General features: G+C 34.7%; 1 pseudogene; it reads right to left on the bottom strand.

Annotated features, from left to right (window-relative positions):
• Positions 1-15,047: 15,047 nt before the first annotated feature.
• LOC114511234 lies at positions 15,048-15,363 on the bottom strand (annotated as a pseudogene).
• Between the last annotated feature and the right edge of the window lie 250 nt (positions 15,364-15,613).

The raw sequence follows: 15,613 nt of genomic DNA, 5'->3' as shown, positions 1-15,613 counted from the left end.
GACATAACCCTGATAAAATTATATGTATCCAATATAGAAGCACCTCAATATATAAAAATTACGGTTTGTGGACTTTAAGAAAGAAGATCAACAGCAATATAATCATAAAGGGGAATTTAACACTCCACTGACATCAATGGGCATACATAAAATCAACAAGGAAACAGAGATATTTATTTCTTTTACAGAAAGGGGGAGGGTGTGAAAAAGAGAGGGAGAAAAACATTAGTGATCAATGTGTGGTTGCCTCTCATGCGCCCACTGCTGGGGACCTGGTCCACAGCCCAAGCATGTGTCCTGACTGGGAATTGAATCTGTGACCCTTTAGTTCACAGGCCAGTGCTCAATCCACTGAGTCAAACCAGCCAGGGCCAGAGATCTTAAATGAGTCATTAGATCAGATGAATTTAATTAATATTTATAGAAAATTTTACCCCATAGTAGCAGAATATACATTATTCTCACCTGCACATGAAACATTTTCAAAGACAGACCACATGTAGGGCACAAAATAAGTCTTAAAAAATTTAAGAAGACTGAAATCATATGAAGCATCTTCTTGAATCACAATGGCATGAAACTAAAAACCAACTACAATGAGTTTTTTGAGTTTAAAAACTCAAAATACTGAAACACTTGAAAGGCTAAAGCATGTTATTAAACAATGAATAGTTTACCAATGAGTCAAGAAAGAAATAAAAAACTACCTGGTAACAAATGAATATGAACACGCAATAACCCCAAATCTATGGGACACAGTTAACAGTCCTAAGAAGGAAGTTCATAGCATTACAAGCTTACCTCAAGGAGCAATACAAATCTCAAATAAGCAATCTAACTCTACACCGAGGAGAATGAGAAAAGGAACAATAAGAAAAGCCCAGAGTGGGGAGATAAAAGGAAATAATAAATATAAGAGCCAAAACAAATGACAGAGAGACTAAAAAAATACAAAAGATAAAAGAAACAAAAAGCTGGTTACTTGAAAAGATAAATAAGATTGATGAACCTTTAAGCAGACTCGTCAAGAAACAAAGAGAGAGAACCCAAATAAATGAAATCAGAGACGAAAGAGATGAAGGAACAACTGAAATCACAGAAATACAAAGGATTATGAGAAAATACTATGAACAACTATATGACAACAATTTGGACAACCTGAGTGAAATGGACAAATTCCTAAAAAACACAACCCTCCAAAACTCAATCAGGTAGGATCAGAATACCTGAATGGAATGGTAACAATTAATAATATTGAAGCAGTAAACAAAACTTCCCAGCAAACTAAAGTCATGGACTGGATGGCTTCACAGGTAAATTTTACCTAACATTTAATAAAAACTAACATACTATTCCAAAAATTTCAAGAGGAAAAAGGCTGACTTCCAAGGTCATTTACAAGGCCAATCATCTCCTAATTTCAAAACTAGATGAAGTCACTACAAAGAAAGAAATAATATGCCAATATCTCTGATGGACATATATGCCAAAATCCTCAACCAGATATTAGCACATTGGATCCAGCAATACATTAAAAAAAATCATACACCATGAACAAATGGGGTGTATTCTGGAAATGCAAGGATAATACAATATTGGCACATCAATAAATGGGATATATTATATAAACAAGGTGAAAATAAAAATCATTTTATCATACCAATAGATACAGAAAAAGCATTCGATGATATCCATCACTCATGTATGATAAAAACTCTAAGCAAAGTGGGAATAGAGAAATCATTCCTCAACATATTAAAGATCATATATGAAAAACATATAGCCAAAATCATACTCAAAGGGCAGAAACTAAAAGTGTTCCTTTAAGATCGGGAACAAGACAGGGACGTCTGCCTTCAACACTCTTATTCAACATAGTACTGGAAGACCTAACCATATCAATTAGGCAAGAAGAAGAAATAAACGACATTCAAATTGGAAAGGAGGAAGTAAGGCTGTCATTATTTGCAGATGACAGGATATTGTACAACGAATACCCTAACAACTCCATGAAAAAAAAACCACTACTAGATTTAATAAATGAATTTGGCAAAGTAGGAGGATATCAAATTAATATACAGAAATTAGTGGCACTTTAACATACCAAAATGAACTCTCAGAAAGAAAAACAGGAAAACAATCTCATTTACCATTGCAACAACAACAAAAAATAAAGTACCTAGAAATAAATTTATTCAAGGAGGTAAGAAACCTGTACTCAGAAAACTATAGGACACTTAAGAAAAAAAGAGGAAGATACAAATAAGTGAGAGCATATACCATATTCATAGATTGGGAGAATGGATATCATTAAAATGTCCATTCTTCCCAAGGCATTCTATAGATTCAACACAATGCCTATTAAAATACCAATGGCATATTTCAGAGGTCTAGAGCAAAGATTTAAAAATTTTATATGAAATCAAAAAAGACCCTGAATGGCCTCAGCAATCTTAAGAAAGAAGAACAAACTTAAAGGGAATACAATACCAGATATCATACTATACTACAAAGCCATTGTAATAAAAACAGCCTGGTAATGGTACAAGAACTGGCATTTAGATCAATAAAACAGAACAAAGAGCCCAGAAATTAGTCTACAGTTTATTGTTAATTAATATTTGACAAAGAAAGCAAGGGAATATGATGGAATAATAACAGTCTCTTCAATAAATGATGTTGGGAAAATTAGACTGGCAAAAAAAGTGAAATTAGATGACCTACTTATATCTACACAAGAATAAACACAAAATGAATAAAAGACTTAAGTGTTAAGTTATGAAATCATAAAAATCCTAGAAGAAAACACAGGCGGTAAAATGTCAGATAACTCGCATAGCAATATTTTTGCAATATATCTCCTAGAGCAAGGGAAACAAAGAAAAAAATAAACAAATGTGAGTACATCAAACTAAAAAGCTTCTACACAGCAAAATGAAAAGAGAATCCACTGTATAAGAGGACATATTTGTTCATGATATATCTGATATTGGATAACTTATAAACTATATAAAGTACTTACACAACCCAACACCAAAATAACAAACATTTCAATTTTTAAAATGGGCAAAGAACCTTAAAAGGTGCTTCTTAAAGGAGGACATACAGATGGCCAATAGGCATGTTTAAAAAAATGTCCAATGTCACTAATCATCAGAGAGATGCAAATCAAAACTGCAGTGAGGTACCACTTCAGGCCAGCCAGATGGCTGTCATCAATAGATCAAGAAAAAACAACAAAGAAAAATAATAAAATTAAAATTAAGCAAAGGATCTGAATATATATTTTGCTAAAAAAAGATATGAAAATGGCTAGTAAACACATAAAAGTATGCTTAACATTAGTAATTAGGGAAATGCAAATAAAAATACAAGTAATCATTCAAAACCTACAAGGATGAGTACCACAGAAACTGAAAATAAGTGTTGGTGAGCATGTGTAGAACTTGGAACACTGGTACAGTGATCATGAGAATAGGAAATGGTGCAGCTGCTATGGAAAAAGTTTGTCAATTCCCCAAAATGTTTAGCATAGAACTATCATATGAGCCAACAACAACCTTCCTAGATATCTAGCCAAAGGAACTAAAAGTGGGGACTTGAGCAGATACTTATATTCCAGTATGTGCTTCAGCATTATTCAAAATATCCAAAAAGGGTGAATAATCCAAGTGTCTGTTAATAAATGAATGGACAAAACAAAATGGGTTATATACATACAATTGAGTATCATTCAGCCATAAAAAGGAATCAAGTTCTGATACATGCTACAACATGGATGAACATTGAAAATATTATGCACAAAGAAATGAAAGAAGACCACCTTCTTATATCATATATAAGAATAAACTCAAAATGGATTAAAGACTTAAAGGTTAGATTGAAACCATAAAATTTTTAAAGCAAAACATAGACAATAAACCTCAAAAATCTTATGTAGCAATATTTTTTTCTGATATATCTCCTGTGGCAAGGGAAATAAAGAAAAAATAAACAAGTATGACTATATCAAACTAAAGAGTTTTTTCACAGCAAAGTAAGGCATCAACAAAATGAAAGGACAACCCACTGAATGTAAGAACTCATTTGATGATGCAACTGATATGGGCTTAATGTCCAAAATTTATAAAGAACTTATAAAACACATCACCAAAAAAGCAATCAAACTAAAAAATGGGCCTGAATAGGCATTGTTCCAAAGAGGACATACAGATGGCCCACAGACATATAAAAAGATGCTCAACATCACTAATCATCAAAGAAATGCAAATTAAAACCACAATGAGATATCTCCACACACCTGTCACAATGACTATCATCAATTTAAAAAAAAAGTGTCAGTGAGGATGTAGAGAAAAGGGAACCCTGTGTACGATTAGTGGGAATGTGAATTGGTGAAGCCACTATGTAAAGCAGTATGCTGTTACCTCAAAAAATTGAAAAATGGAACTGCCTTATGACCCTGTAATTCCCCTTATAAGAATATAACCAAAGAAACCTGAAACGTTAAATCAAAAGAATATATGCACCCCTATGTTCACTGCAGCATTATTTACAATAGCCAAAATCTGGAATCAGCCCAAATGCCCATTAGTAGATAAGTGGATAAAAAAGCTGCGGTACATTTGTACAATGGAATACTACTTATCCTCTTAAAAAGAAGGAAATCTTATCCCATGTGACTGCATGAATGAACTTGGAGAGAATTATTCTAAGTGAAATAAGTCAGAGAAAAACAAGTACCATATTATTTTGTTTATATGTGAACTCTAATGAACAAAATAAGACAACAAACAAAATAGAAACAGACTTGTAGGTACACAGAACCCATTGATGACTATCAGAGGGGAGAAGGTTGGGGCACTGGGTGAAAATGGTGAAGGGATTAAGGGACAAAACTTTATAGATATAGTTAACAATATGGTGATTAGCAGAGGGAAAGGAGGTAAGGGGAGATAAAAGAGGGTAAAGGTGTTGATAAATGGTGATGCAAGGAGAGTTGCTTGGGGTGGCCAACACACATAAGAATAGACAGACAATGTGTTATAGAATTGTGCACCTGAAACCTGTGTAATTTTATGGACCAATGCCACCCCAATAAATTCAATAAATTAAAAAACAAATAAAATTTATGCCAAGTGAAGTAAGTCATACAAAAAAGGACAAATATTTTATTTTGCTTGTATGAAATATTTGGATTAGACAACTTAATAAAGAAAGAAAATAAATTGGAGGTCACCAGGGCCTGTGGGAAAGGAAGCAGTGGGAGGTATTCCCTAGTGGTTAAAAAGTCTTTGTTTGGGATGATAAATTTTTTGGAAATAGTGGTAAAGATTGCACAACATTGTGGATGTACTTGATGACAATTAACAATATTAAATGGCAAATTTTATCTTCTATATACTTTATAATAATATACCAAAATCATTAAAACTTTACTTTCAATGGGTTAATGATATGGCATGTGAATTATATCTTAAGAAAACTGTTTTAAAAAACAGACAGCTGGAGTGGTTGTATTAATATCTACAAAGTAGATTTCAGAGGAAAAATATTACAAGGATAAAGAATATATTTTCATAATAATAAGGTAGTCAGTTCATCAAGAGGAAATAATCATTGTAAATGTTTATGAACCTAATAATTGCATCAAAATACATGATACAAAAACTGACAAAACTGGTAGGAGAAAGAGACAAATGCACAAGTGTAAGTCACAGATTCCAATACCACTCTCAATAATTTCTAGAACAATCAGAAAATCAGATAAAACAGAGAACACTTAAAAATACTATTATTTAACCTAACTGATATTTATAGAGCACTGCAACCAACAACAGCAAGTGCACATGGAACATTTACAAAGATGGAACATTTACAAAGATAAAAGATACACATTCTGGGCCACAAAACAAGCATTTTTCCATGATGAAGTTAAATTTAAAATCAATAACTGGAAGACATCTGGATAGTTCCCCAATTTTTGCAAACATTTACATTTCTTTTTTAAAAATTTTTAAAATTTTTTATAAAGTTTTTTTAATATGTTTTTTTTAGATTTTATTTATTTTATTTATTTTTAGAGAGGGAAGGGGGGGAGAAAGAGAGAGAAACATCAATGTGGGGTTTCTGGGGGTCATGGCCTGCAACCCAGGCATGTACCCTGACTGGGAATCGAAACTGCAACACTTTGGTTCGCAGCCCTCACTCAATCCACTGAGCTACGCCAGTCAGGGCTAACATTTACATTTCTAAGTAACCAGTTACTTAAAGAAAAGTTGAAAGGAAATTAGTATTTTGGACTGAAAGAAAATGAAAATATATTACATAAAAATCATGGTATGCCACTGAATCAGAATTCAGGGGTAAATTTTAAGAACTAAATACTATAAAAAAACCAAATTCTTGTAAATAAAAGAATGAGTCAACATTATAATTTCTGAAGCCACTACTGACACATTACATCAAACTTTTGAAGATACCTGTAAGAAAGAATAAGATGATGGTGTAAAAAATACTTAAAATAAAAGGTTAATTACGAAAAAGAGAACTAAATACTACAAAACAACCATAGATCCAAGATGGAGGAGTGAGAGAAAGCTACACTAACCTCCTCCCAGAACCAATATGGAATTACAACTAAATTGTAGAGAAATCATCTTGAATAACCAACTCAACACTAGTTAGAGAGAAGACTTACAGCCATAGACAGAAGAAACCACTTCAGCACAATGCGACTGACAGGGAGTGCGATGTAAGAGGGCTGGCTGGGCTCCCATGGGCAGCTGCTGAAGTGCCAGAGAGATATTTCAGCAGCTGGCGGGGGAGAGCGGGGGCAGCAGGGTTCCTTCTGAGAAGTGTGGGGTCTAAACCCCAAGTTGGGTTCCTTAGCCCCAGCACCAGAGCTAGAAAGGAACCCAAATAACACCCAAGCTGTTAAAATTCATCAGGTGTTCTGTCTGCCAGGGAGAGATGATTAGAGATGTAGAGAGCCTTTTAAAGGGCCAAAGGACAAAATTTCATTTGCAGCCACTTACTTGGGGTGCCAGCAAAGGGAGGGCAGAGTGGATTACAGATGCTTGGACTAGAGTCTGGGGTTGGTGGCTCTGGGGAGAGAACTGAAGGGACATCTGTCAAGATCCCTGTGCTGAGTCATTCCCCATAGTGCAGGAGCCATCTCTCTCAGGCAGAGTACTCGTCTCTAAATGGCATCAGCCTGAGGTGAAGCAATAGTCTCACCCCCAGAAATTACTCTGCCCCACCCTGTGGTGCTTAAGCCTGAACTGCCAATCACAAACTGATTAGATTAAAAACTGCTCAGCTTAATGGCTGATTAGTTTAACATCTAAGATCGAAAATACCAAATGGGAAGCAACCAAATTGGGAAGACAAAGAAATATACCCCAAATGAAAGAACAAGAGAATTTTCCAAAGAACCAGATGAAATGCAAGTGAGCAATTTATCAGATAGAAAGTTTGAGTAATGATTATAAGGATATTCAACAGCATGAACGAAAACATAGGAACCATAAGAAGGATCACTCAGAAATAAAGAATGCAATATCTGAGATAAATAATACACTGAAAGGAATAAATAGTAGGTTAGATTAAGCAGAGGATCAATCCAGTGTTTTGGAAGACAAGGTAAAAAAAACAAAGCAGAGCAGCAAAAAAACAAAAGAATTTATTATTTTATTTTATTTTATTTTACTTATTTTATTTTAATTCTTTTTTTTTAGATTTTATTTATTTACTTTTTTAGAGAGGAGAAGGGAGGGAGAAACAGAGATAAACAATCAAGGTGTGGTTGCCTCTCACATGGCCCCCACTGGGGACCTGGCCCGCAACCCAGGCATGTGCCCTGACTGGGAATCAAACCTGCAACCCTTTGGTTTGCAGCCCACACTCAATCTACTTAGCTATGCCAGCCAGGGCAAGACAAAAGAATTTTAAAAAATGAGGAGAGCTTGGACAATATGAAGTGTAAAAACATCTGTATCATGGGAATACCAGAAGGAGAAGAGAGTGAGCAAGGGATTGAGAATCTACGTGAAGGCATAACAACTGAAAGCTTCCCTAATCTGGTGAAGGAAAAAGTTGCACAAGTCCAGGAAGCTCAGAAAATCCCAAACAAATTGGATCCAAAGAGGCCTACACTGAGATACATCATAATTAAATGACCAGGAGAGAATTCTAACAACCACAAGAGAAAAGCAGGTAGTTACCTACAAGGGAGCACCAAATACTGTCATCTGATTAATCATCAGAAACATTTCAGGCCAGAAGGCAGTGGCTTGAAATATTCAAGGTGATAATAAGCAAGGAACTACAGACAAGGCTACTTTACCCAGCAAGGCTATCATTTAAAATTGAAGGAGAAATAAGGAAATTCCCAGACAAGAAAAAGCTAAAGGAGTTTTTGTTAACACCAAACTAATATGGCAACAAATGTTAAAGGGCTTGCTTAAGAAGAAGAAGAAGAAACAGAGAAAGGGTGGAAAAAAACAGAGGAAAACAGTCTAACAATTAAATGGCACTACATACGTATCTATCAATAATTACCATAAATATAAATGGCTTAAATGTTCCAACAAAACACAGAGGGTAGCTAAATGAATAAGAAAACAAGAGCCACATATATGTTTCCTTCAAGATTCCTATCTCAGATCAAACGATACACAAAGATTAAAAGTAAAGGGTTGGAAAAAGATATGTCATACAAATAGAAAGGAAAAAAGCTGGGGTAACAGTACTTATATCTGACAAAATAAACTTTAAAACCAAAGATATAGTAAGAGACAAAGAAGGACACTACAGGATGACAAAGAGAATGATCCAACAAGAGGATGTAGCCCTAGTAAACATTTATATACCTAACATAGGGGCACCTAAATATGTGAAGAAAATCTTGATGGACATAAAAGAAGAGATCAACAAAAATACAATCATAGCTGGGATTTTAACAACCCACTGACCTCAATGGATAGATCTTCCAGGCAGAAAATCAACAAGGAGACAGTGGCCTTAAATGACACACTAGATTAAATGGATATAATTGATCTCTTCAGAGCACTTAACCCCAAAGCAGCAGAATATACATAAATTTTCAAGTGCACATGGAACGTTTTCTAGGGTAGACCACATGCTAGGACACAAAACAAGTCTCGATAAATTTAAGAAGATTGGAATCATATCAAGCATCTCTGATCACAATGCTATGAAACCAGAAGTCAGTCACAAGAAGAACAGTGAAAAATATGCAATGACATGGAAGCTAAATAACATGTTATTAAACAATGAATGGGTCAACCATGAGATCAAGGAAGAAATCAAAAGATACCTCGAAACAAAAGTTAATGAGGACACAACAATTTAATATCTGTGGGATACTGGGAAAGCAATCGTAAGAGGGAAATTCATACCATTACAGGCTTATCTCAAAACAAACAAACGAACAAACAAACAAACAAACAAGAAAAAGCTCAAATAAACAATCTAACTTCACACTTAAAGGGACTTGAAAAGGAACAACAAACAAAGCCGACTTTGAGTAGAAGGAAGGAAACAATTAAGATCAGAGCAGAAATAAATGAAATAGTTTAAAAAAATGACACAAAAGCCCTGGCTGGCATAGCTCAGTGGATTAAGTACAGGCCTGCAAACCAGAGTGTCGCTGGTCAAGGCACATGCCTGGGTTGTGGGCCAGGTCCCCAGTAGGGGGCATGAGAGGCAACCACACATTGATGTTTTTCTCTCTCTCTCACCTTTTCATTCCCTTCTCTCTAAAAATAAATAAATAAAATCTTTAAAACAATGACTCAAAAGATCAATTAATCCAAGAGCTGGTTCTTGGAAAAGATAAACAAGATTGACAAACCTTTAACCACACTCATCAAGAAAAAGAGAGAGGACTCAAATAAATAAAATCAGAAATGAAAGAGGAGAAATAACAACTGACACCAAAGAAATACAAAGGATTGTAAGAAAACATTGTGAACAAGTATATGCCAGCAAACTGGACAACCCAGACAACATGGATAAATTCCTGGAAATGATAGGGGACTCGAAACTTGGAAAATGTTAGCTTAAGGAAAAAAGCTGTAAGTCTAGCAAGTAATGTGTATGTTAAGCTTTTGTTTCAGAAACTATACATAAGGCCCATCCTGGCTCATGGAAGAAGCAGCCGACCTCCTGGGGCACTGATAGAGGATTACCTCCTGGGGACACCCAAACCTTTGTTCCAGGAAGAAGCAGGTGAATACTCCTCCCCCTTGGAAACAGCTAACTGCTCAGGACAGGAATGTTGCTATTTCTGAATCTCAAAGCCCTCACTGCACCTTGTTTGTCCTCCCCCAACCCCCTTATAAAAGATCTGGCCAGGAAAGAGAAGGGAAAATGGTTTTGTTGGGGTATGAACCTGCCATCTCCTTGGGTCGCCGGCCATCTGAATAAAGCGCCCTAAAAGATTCAATCACTGTCATTGCTTATTGGATTTGGTACTGACAGGCAGCCCGAACGCTGGTGTCTTTTCCGGTTACAGAAACATACACTCTTCCAAAACTAAATTAGAAAGAATCAGACAATCTGAATAGACAGATTACACCTAGTGAAATTGAAGCAGTAATCAAAAAACTCCCCACAAACAAAAGCTCACAACCAGATAGTTTCACAGGTTAATTTTACCAAACATCCAAGAAGAACTAACACCTCTCCTTCTCAAACTATTTCACAAAATTCAAGAGGAGGGAAGGCTCTCAAACTCATTTTATGAGGTCAGCATTATCCTAATTCCAAAACCAGATAAAGACTCTACAAAAAAAGAAAATTATAGGCCAATATCACTGATGAATATAGATGCTAAAATCCTCAACAAAATATTAACAAACCAAATACAGTAATGGTATCAAAAAGATCATACACCATGCTCAAGTGGGGTTTATTCCAGGAATACAAGGGTGGTACGACATTCACAAATCAATAAATGTGATTCACCACATAAACAAAATGAAGGATAAAACCACATGATTATATCAATAGATGCAGAAAAAGCTTTTGATAAAATCCACCACCCACTTCTGATAAAAACTCTCAGCAAAGTGGAAGAAGAGTGAACATACCTAAACATAATAAAGGCCATATATGACAAACCCACTGCCAGTATCATAGTCAATGGGCAAAAACTTGAAGCGTTCCCCCTTAGATCAGGAACAAGACAGGGATGTCTGGTTTTACCAGTCTTATTCAACATAATACTGGAAATTCTAGCCACAGCAATCAGACAAGAAAAGGAAATAAAAGGCATGCAAATTGGAAAGGAAGTAGTAAAACTTTCTTTATTTGTAGATGACATGACACTGTACATAGAGAACTGCAAAGATTCCACCAAGAAACTACTAGAACTGATACATTAATTCAGCAAAGTAGCAGGATAAAAAATTAATATTCAGAAATCTGTTGCATTTTTAGAAGCCAACACTGAAATAACAGGAAGGGAAATTAAGGAAACAATCCCATTCACAATTGCTTCAAAAATAATAAAATACCTAGGAATAAACCTAACCAATCATGTGAAAGACCTGTACTCAGAAAATTATAAGACACTGAAGAAAGAAATTGAAGAAGATACAAATAAATGGAAGCACGTACCATGTTCATGGATAGGAAGAACTAATATCATTAAAATGTCCATACTATCCAAAGCAATTTATAGATTTAACACAATCCTTAACAAGATTCCAATGATGTATTTTACAGGACTTGATCAAGTATGTCAAAAATTTATATGGAACCACAAAAGGCCTGCATAGCAACAGTGATCCTGAAAAAGAACAACAAAGTTGGAGGAATCATGCTGCCTAATATCAAACTATAGTACTAGGCCATAGTAATCAAAATGGTCTGGTACTGGCATAAAAACAGACACATAGATCAATGCAACAGAATAGAGAGCCCAGAAATAAACTTACACCTTTATAGTCAATTAATATTTGACAGAAGAGCAAGCACATACAATGGGCTAAAGATAGTTTATTCAATACACTCAATACACATTGTTGGGAAAACTGGACAGATACATGCAGAAAAATGAAAGTAGATGACCACTTTACACCACACATAAGAATAAATTCAAAATGGATCAAATACTTAAATGTTAGACCTGGAACCTTAAAAATCCTAGAAGAAAACAAAGGCAGCAAAATCTTGGACGTTACTCATAGAAATTGTTTAGCAGATATATCTCCACAGGCTAGGGAAGCAAAAGAAAAAATAAACAAACGGGACTTCATCAAACTAAAAAGCTTTTCACAGCAAAGGAAATGATCAACAAAATAAAAAGACAACGCACAGAATGGGAGAACATATTCGTCAATACATATGATAAGGTGTTAATATCCAAAGTTTATAAAGTACTTACAAAACTCAACACCAAAAAAACCAAACAACCCAATTAAAAATTGGGTGAAGGACATGAATAGACACCTCTTCAAAGGGGACATACAGCTGGCCATTAAATACATGAAAAGAGGACATACAGATGGCCAATGAATATATGAAAGATGCTCAACATCAATAATCATCAGAGAAATGCAAATTAAACCACAATGAAATACTATCTCACACCTTTCAGAATGGCTATTTATCTATAAATCAAAAAACAACAAATGCTGGCAAGGATGTAGAGAAAGGGGAAGCCTTTTACACTGTTGGTGGGAATGCAGATTGGTGCAGCCACTGTGGAAAGCAGTATAGAGATACTCAAAAAATTAAAAATGATCTGCCTTTTGACCCACCAGCCCCACTTCTGGGAATATATTCAGAGGAACCCAAAACACTAATTCGAAAGAACATGAGCGCCCCTGTTCATTGCAACATCATTTACAGTCCCCAGGATATGGAAGTAGTCCTATCCATCACTAGATGAGTGGAGAACACAATTATGGGACATTTATACAATGGAATTTTACTTGGCCAAGATAAAAAAAGAAAATTTTACCCTTTACAACAGTACTGATGGGCCTGGAGAACATTATGTTAAGTGAAATAAGCCAGTCAGAGAAAGAAAAATACCATGTAATTTCACTCATATGTGGAATCTAACAAACAAATTGAACTAATAAGCTAAACAGAGACAGACTCATAGATGGAGAGCAGATGATAGCTAATAGAGTGATGGGAGGTTCGGGTGGGAGGGATTGAAAAAAAAGGAGAAAGGACTCATGGACATGGATAACAGTGTGGTGATTGCTGGGGGGCATAAAGGGATTAAATGGTAATTGAAAAAATATAATAAAGATGATATGTTTAAAAAAACTAAATACTAATATTAGCAAAGAAGGAAGGTTTCAAATTAATGACTTCACCTTTCACTTTAAGGAATTAAAAAAGGAAGAGCTAGTTAAAGATAATGTAAAGAAAACAAAAAATTATAAAGATTGGAGCATAAATCAAATGAAACAGAAAACAGAATAATTTCAAAAACTGGAATCAAATGTAGTTCTTTCAGATTAGTAAAAATGATGAAACTATAGCCAGACTGACTGATCAGGAAAGAAAGGGAAATAACAAACTATCCATATCAGGAATTAGGTAACATCACTGCAGATTCTACAATTGTTAAAATAACAAAGTATATCATAGTAACTTAATATAATACATTAAACTACTTAGATGAAATAAAAAATCCTTCTTGACACAAACTATCCAACCTTACTAAAGAACTAGTTAATCTGAATAGCCTTATATCTACAAACATAAATTGAATTTGCAATTTAAAACCATCCTATCAAAAATCCCACCAAATTCAGATGGCTTCACTGGGAAATTATTTAAATATTTCTATTTAATTTTAACTTCTATTAAACATTTAAAATTCTCTTAAGCATTTGAGGAAGAAATGATAACAATTTTATACAAATTCTTCCAGAATACTAAAAAGAGGATATTCACTACTCAATCTATGACTTATTTAGATAAAATATTATTCTCCCCTCAAACTGCAGACCAATATTCCTCATTAACCTACTTACAAAAAAATCTTAGTAAAATTTTAGAAAATTGAATCTAACAATAATGAAGATTATAATGCACAATGGCCAAGTGGTGTTAATCCCAAGAATGTAAGATTTGAAGCCCAGTGTAATTCACTGTATTAACAAGCTAAAAGAGAAAGGTAATATTATCATCTCGATAGATGCAAAAAATATTTGACAAAATTTAACATCTATTCTTGATAAATGCACTAATCAGAAAAAGAAAAATATCTTCCTCAAACCAATGAGGGACATCTACCAAAAGCCTTCAGCTACCATTTTAAGTAATAGGACAAAATGGAATACTCTCCCTCTAATATCCTGTACCTGGCAACAATATCTATTCTCTCCTCTTCTCTTCAATCTTGTATTGAAGATGTAGCCAGTGATATAAAAAAAGAAAAGGAAATAAATAACATACAGATTTGATAGTGTGATAGAGAGTCTAATTCCATTTTTTAATATTTGACTACATAGTTTTTTAATGTTTAAACAAGAAGTTTATTTAAACAACAAGATGCTTAGCTTGAAGGGAAAAACTATCTAGGGTTTATTTATTTTACTGTAACATCCCTACTGAAAGATAGATTGCCTTACATGTAGCAGCTACATATAAAAGTTATAAAATTGTCCTTGGTTTAATAATAATGAATGAAAAACTTTAAAATTATCTAATTAAATAAGGTATGCAAGAGTTTTTGTTCTTTTTTGTTAAACAGTGAGAGCAAAATAACTGGAATATGAAGGTAAGAACTGAATGAGCATATTATTTATGGAGAAATTGAGTATTTTCACAGAACCATTATTTTTCTATATCTTATCTCCATTTGATGTTGATCAGAACATGCCATTGGCCTTTTGGGTTTTTTTTTTTAATGAAATATGCTGTGCACATACACCAGTTACTTTATGTACTGTACAGGAATGGTAAAGTGGAAAATGAAAGAATAGAGAAAACTATGCTGTAATAATTAGGATGTGGTGGAACCAAATGGCGGTTTTCTAATTGAGAGTGTTTTATTGATCTAGAGGAACAGAGTTCTGGAGTAAATAGCGAGTTCCCTTTTTTTGCCGCTGGAACATACCAATTGTATCTTCATCCTCCATTTCCAATAGTGCAGGTGTGTCTGTTTCACTGATTGGCTGCTCATCAAATTGAAATCTGATCTGTCTCCTTGACAAACCCTGCAGTTCACAATACACTTTCCTTAGTTTACTAAGTGGTGTATACCTCTTAATTTTAAACTGCACCATGGAAACATCCTGCCCAACTACCTTCAAATTAATGATTGCTGTTTTCAATCTTGACTCCTTTGAGTTTTTCATCTGCCATGGCAAGTTCCAGGGACTCCTCAGCTGCCACTTTGCAAAGGAGGTACCAGGTCTGCATCCCCAAGGAGCATACGAACGGTATCAGATGCAGCAGCTGCTTCTGGCTTTTATGCTTCACTCCTCCTTCTTCCTTTTGTGCCCCATGTCTGGACAAACTCAGGTGCTCCCTCCTTTGGCACTTGGAGGAAATTTAAATAACTATAAACCTCTGCCATAAAAACTCCAGGCCAATTTCTTGTCTTTCCCCTTGC

This window comes from Phyllostomus discolor, chromosome 12, assembly GCF_004126475.2.
Source record: "Phyllostomus discolor isolate MPI-MPIP mPhyDis1 chromosome 12, mPhyDis1.pri.v3, whole genome shotgun sequence".
NCBI classification, from domain to species: Eukaryota; Metazoa; Chordata; class Mammalia; order Chiroptera; family Phyllostomidae; genus Phyllostomus; species Phyllostomus discolor.
Note: the sequence above shows the minus strand (reverse complement) of the source record. Positions and strands in the feature narration are given on the sequence as shown.